General features: G+C 35.2%; 1 pseudogene; it reads left to right on the forward strand.

The window, feature by feature from the left end:
• Positions 1-5,147: 5,147 nt before the first annotated feature.
• On the forward strand, positions 5,148-5,926 carry LOC105306104 (annotated as a pseudogene).
• The last annotated feature ends 253 nt before the right edge of the window (positions 5,927-6,179 follow it).

Genomic DNA, 6,179 nt, shown 5'->3' on the forward strand with positions numbered 1-6,179 from the left:
CTAAAACAGCAATCTGAACAAACATCTGTTATCTGGGGGACAGTGCAAGATGCTGAGAATACAAAGAAACTTGATTCTTTCTGTTCTTGAGAAGCAATTAACTGGAAGGTTAACACAAATCAAATACTAATAATATACGGAGCAGAGTTCAAGGAGTAGTGGGGGGTGCCAACGGAGGATATTACAGAAATCACATCAGATATGATCTAGAGGAGTGGAGTTTTTAGGGAATTCTCACTGAAGGATCATGGTAGCCCTTGAATGCTTAAAAGGCTTTATATATAAGGAGAATTAAAGAAACTTAGCAGCTTGTTGGAGCCAGTGATATTTATAAGGGAACAGTTAGAGATGGACTTAGAGGGAATCAAATCATGAATGGTTCAGAAGGCAAAGCTCAGGAGTTTAGATTATATTACTTAGGAAAAAGAAGTTAATGTTAAAGAGAATAAGCTAGAACACTGATGTTCAAATTGCTACTCAACAATGAGCACAGGAGGTTATGTTTGAACTGGGATAAAAAGGAAGAAAAAAATTTGAAAAGGTAAAGGATAGTATTTCAACAAAAAAAATGGCTATGTATAAAGGCACAAAATGGCAAAAATGCATTACATATTCGGGAAATGAGAGCATTCCATAATAGCTGGATAAAGGAGAGAATCACATACTACAGTGACAGAAAAAAGATTGAAAAGATAGGTTGGGATCAACTTAGGAGAGCTCAGAACCGCATGCCAAGAGATTTGCATGTTGTTTTGTGAGTAAAGGAAGCTTTAAAGATTCTTAGAGTCACATGATCTGATTTCTTTAGGAAATTCAAAACCCAAGCAACTCTAGCTACAATCCAAAGGATGGGTTGGAAGATAACAGTAAGAATAGTGACAATTCTATTGTAATTGCCCAGGTGAGAAATGAAAAGACTGGACAGAAGAAGTGGGGTAAGAAAGAAGCAAATGCCAAAGTAAAAGTCAAGCCGAAAGCAGCAAAATTTAACAATACAAGAGGAAAAGTTAATGCCAGAGTAAAACAACAATAGTAAAAATAATGAAACAACAGTACTAATACTAGTAGATATAACATTGTGTGCCAGAAACTCTGCTAGGAGCTTTACATATATTATTTAATCCTTACAACTACTCTCTGACATGATTTACTGATGAGGAAGTTAAGACTCAGAGAGGTTAATAATTTGCTTATGGTCACACAGCTACTTTTGAAAAAATAATCTCAAATATTATACTATTTCTTGGTTACTCTGTATTCTTATTTGTGGTCAGTGACCACTCCACATAAATTTAGGTGTTTTTTGCCCTGCAAACTTTCCACATGCATACACAATTATTATTGTTTCTTTGCCTGTCAACTCACTAAAACTCTCAAGGGACGAAATCATCTTTTTATCTTAATATCCTCAATGTCTAGTTGGTTTTTCAGCCCATAGTGGACACTCAAGAATAATTTTAAAAATCATTTTTAATTTTTTATTGTGCCAAAACACCCATAACATAAAATTTACCACTTTAACTATTTTTGGTGTACGGTTCAGTAGTGTTCAGTGTATTCACATTATGGTGCAACAGATCTCCAGAACTCTTTTCATTTTGCAAAACTTAAACTCCACACTTGCTAAACAATTCTCCATTTGCCCTTCTCTCGGCCCTTGACAACCACCATTATACTTTTTCAATCTATGAGTTTATCTTATGTACGTGGAATCATACACTATTTCTTTTTATGACTGGGTTATTTCAATTAGCAGAATGTCCTCAAGGTTCATCTATGTTATAACATTTGTCAGAATGACTTCCTTGTTTCAAAGAATATTTAACATAAGATATACCTTCTTAACATTTTAAGTATACGATACAATATTGTTAACTTTAGATTGGATGCTGTAGAGCAGATGTCTAGAACTTATTCTTTTTGCATACCTGAAACTTAATAGCAGCACTTCATTTCTCCCTCCTTCAGCCCCTGGTAACCACTATTTTATTTTCTGCTTCTACAAGTTTGGCTATTTTAAAACCTTCCTTTTTAATTTTTTTAAAATTTTTAATTACAGTTGACAGTCAATATTGTATTAGTTTCAGATGTACAGCATAGTGGTTAGACATATAATTTACGAACTGATCCCCCTAATTAGTCTAATACCCACCTGGCACTATACATAGTTATTACAATATTAGTGATTATATTCCTTACACCGTACTTTACATCCCCATGACAATTTTATAACTACCAATTTGTACTTCTTAATCCCTTCCCCTTTTTAACACATTCCCCCAAACTCCTTTTATTTGGCAACCATCAAAATGTTCCCTGTATCTATGAGTTTGTTTCTGTTTTGCTTGTTTATTTTGGTTTTTTTTTAGATTCCACATATAAGTGAAATCATATGGTATTTTTTTTATCTGTCTGACTTATTTCAATTAGCATAATGCCCTCTAGGTCCATCCATTGTTGTTGCAAGTGGTAAGATTTCATTCTTTTTTTTTATGGCCAAGTAATGTTCCATTGTACATATGTACCACTTCTTCTTTATCTGATCATCTAGTGATGGGTACTTAGATTGCTTCCATATTTCGGCTATTGTAAATAATGCTTCAATGAAGATAGGGACACATATGTCTTTTCGAATTAGTGTTTTGGATTTATTTGGATAAATACTCAGAAGTGGAATTGCTGGATCTTACGGTAATTCTATTCTTAGTTTTTTGAGGAACCTCCATACTGTTTTTCATAGTTGTTGCATCAATTTGCAATCCCACCAACAATGCACACAGGTTCCTATTTCTCCACATCCGCACAACACTTCTTGTTTGTTGATTTATTGATAGCCGTTCTGACAGGTGTGAGGTGATATTTCATTGTGGTTTCAATTGGCATTTCCCTGATGATTAGTGATGTTGAGCATCTTTTCACATGTTTATTGCCCATCTGTATGTCCTCTTTGGAGAAATATCTCTTTAGGTTTTCTGCCCAATTTTTAATTGAATTGTTAGGGTTTTTTTTTGGCTTTAAGTTGTATGTGTTTCTTATATATTTTGGATATTAACGCCTCATCAGATGTATCATTGGCAAATATCTTCTCCCATTCATTAGGTTGTCTTTTCACTTTGTAATAGTTTCCTTCACCATGCAAAAACTCTTTAGTCTGATATAGTCCCATTTGTTTATTTTTTTCTTTTGTTCCCCTTGCTTGAGGAGACATATCCAAAAACAGAGCAATGTCAGAAAGCTTATTGCCTATGTTTTCTTCTAGGATTTTATGGTTTTGGGTCTTACATGTAAGTCTTTAATCCATTTTGAGTTTATTCTTATATATGTTTTAAGAAGGTGATACAGTTTCATTTTTTGTATGTGTCTATCTAGTTTTCCCAACACCATTTATTTATTTTTATTTTATTTAATTTATCGGGGTGACATTGGCTAATAAAATTATATATGTTTCAATTATATATGTACAATTCAATAATACATCATGTGTATATTGCATCGTGTGTTCACCACCCAACTTTAACACCATTTATTGAAGAGACTGTCTTTATCCCATTGTATATTCTTGCCTCCTTTGTCATAGGTTAATTGGCCACATAGGCATGGGTTTATTTCTGGGCTCTGTATTCCATTCCATTGATCTATTTGTTTTACACAAGTACCGTGCTGCTTTGATTACAATAGCCTTGTAGTATAGTTTGATATTATGTGGTGTGATACTTCGAACTTTTTTCTTCTTTGTCAAGATTGCGGTGGCTATTCGGAATTTCTTGTGGTTCTATATATGTTTTATGATTATTCTTGTTCTGTGAAAGAAATGACATTGGTATTTTGATAGGGATGGCATTGAATCTATAGATTGCTTTGGATAGTATGGGCATTTTAACAATGTTAATTCTTCCTACCTATGAACACAGTATGTGATTCCATTTATTTCTATCTTTTGATTTCTTTCTTCAGTGTCTTATAATTTTCTGAGTACAGGTTTTTTACCTCTTTGCTTAAATTTGTTCCTAGATATGTTTTTGATGCAATTGTAAGGTGGATTGTTTTCTTAATTTTTCTGATAATTTGTTATTGGTGTATAAAAATGTAACTGATTTCTGGACATTAATTTTATATCTTGCTACTTTACTGAATTCATTTATTAGTCTAATAGATCTTTGGTGGATTCTTTAGAATTCTCTCTGTATAGTATCATGTCATCTGCAGATAACGACAGTGTTACTTCTTCCTTTCCAATTTGGATGCCTTTTTTTCTTGTCTGATTGCTGTGGCTAGGATTTCCAATATTATGTTGAATAAAAGTGGTCAAAGTATAATCTTTGTCTTGTTCCTGATCTTAAAAACGACACTTTCAGCTTTTCACAATTAAGTATGATGTTAGCTCTGGGTTTGTCATATATGTCCTTTATTATGTTGACGTATATTCCATACCTTCCTTTTTAAGGCTGATTAATATTCCATTGTATGGATATACCATATTTTATCTACTCATCCATGGAAGGACACTTGGGTTGCATCCACCCTTTAGCTGTTGTGAATATAATGCTGCTATGAACATGGGTGTACAAATAGCTTTTAAAGACCTTGCTTGCAATTTGGTGCATATATACTCATAATTGGATTGCTGGCTTATTTAGTAATTATATTTTCTATTTTTCGAGGACTCACAATACTGTTTTCCATAGCAGATGAATCATTTTTGGTTTCCACCAACAGTGCACAAGACTGCTAATTCTTCCACGTCTTCACCAATACTTATTTTCTTCTTCTTTTTTTTTTTTAATTAGCCATCCTAATTGTTGTTAGGAAGTGAACACTCTTTTTTAAATAAATTAATAAATGTTTGAAAATAAAATGAAATATTTCTAGCCTAATTTATTCTATTTTCATCCCTTTCAGTGAGTCCACTTTTTTTCGGATAGCTATGCATCTATTAGTTCTATTATGTCTTTTGATCTATGCTTTGTTAGGCTATATGAAAATACTGCTGTATTGAGGAGTGAGCCACTAGCCTAGAAGCCCAGTGTAGCCTGCCCAGAGCCTAGCCCATGCATATCCTGCCAGCCCTGAAATTGTGTCATTGGCTCTGCCTGTCCCAGGGGAGCCTTAGAGCCCAAAGCCTACTAACCTCCCACTGGTTTCCAGCTATGGGCTGCTTCAAATACTGCATCAGGTGTCTGAGAAAAGTCCCCGACACCTCTCTGGTGGCCACTATCCTCTGCTTCTCTAGAGTTGCCTTGTTCTGTGGCTCTGCACATGTGGCTTTTGTTGTAACGATGGTGATTCTTGATCCAGGTTTCTCCACCAACACAAGTGACCATGCCTTGCTGAGTGAGGTAATACAACCAATGCAGTATGTCATCTATGGAATCATGTCCTTTTTTTTCTTGTATGGGATCATCCTTTCCAGCACATGGGAAGTGAAAGAACTGTACAGGGAATTTGAAACAATTGGCCGATGGCCGATGCATCCCTGGAATGTTTGTCTTCCTCACCTATGTGCTGGGAGTGGCTTGGCTTGTCTGTGCTTTGTATTTATATTCTACAGCATGTGGTCAACTTGTGAAGTCATCGAGTCACCCAGACCAACGGGACAGCAATTGTGGAACAGGTCTGTGTGGATATTTGACAATGCAGTATATCATTCCTTGGAATGCTTTCCCAGGAAAAATACATGGCTCTTCCCTAGAACATCTGTGATACAAATGAGTTCTACATGTCCTACCACCTTTTCATTGTGGCCTGTGTGGGAGCTGGTGCCACCATCATCGCCCTGGTCCACTACCTCATGATACTGTCTTATAACAGGGCTTTCTTAAAGGATGCAAGCAAAATGCAGGCTTACCAGGATCTAAAAGCAAAGGAAGAACAGGAACTGCAAGATATCCAGTCATGATCAAAATAACAGCTCAATTCTTACACATAAATGTTTGCTAGAGTACTTTAGCCAACGAATTTATAGCTCTGATAAATCATCAGACAGCTGCCCTGCAGTACAGATGTGTATTCCACCAAACAAACTAGTGTACCAGTACAAACACTTCATTGTCTATCTCAAGCTGCTGGGGTGTATTTCTAGAAAAACCTTCTGGTAGGTAAATCTTTTTCTTTAGAACAGATATCAGAGGTTTCATGTCAACCATTTTAAAATGCAACACTGATGAAATGATTGTTCATCC

This window comes from Pteropus vampyrus, unplaced genomic scaffold (assembly GCF_000151845.1).
Source record: "Pteropus vampyrus isolate Shadow unplaced genomic scaffold, Pvam_2.0 Scaffold421, whole genome shotgun sequence".
NCBI lineage: Eukaryota > Metazoa > Chordata > Mammalia > Chiroptera > Pteropodidae > Pteropus > Pteropus vampyrus.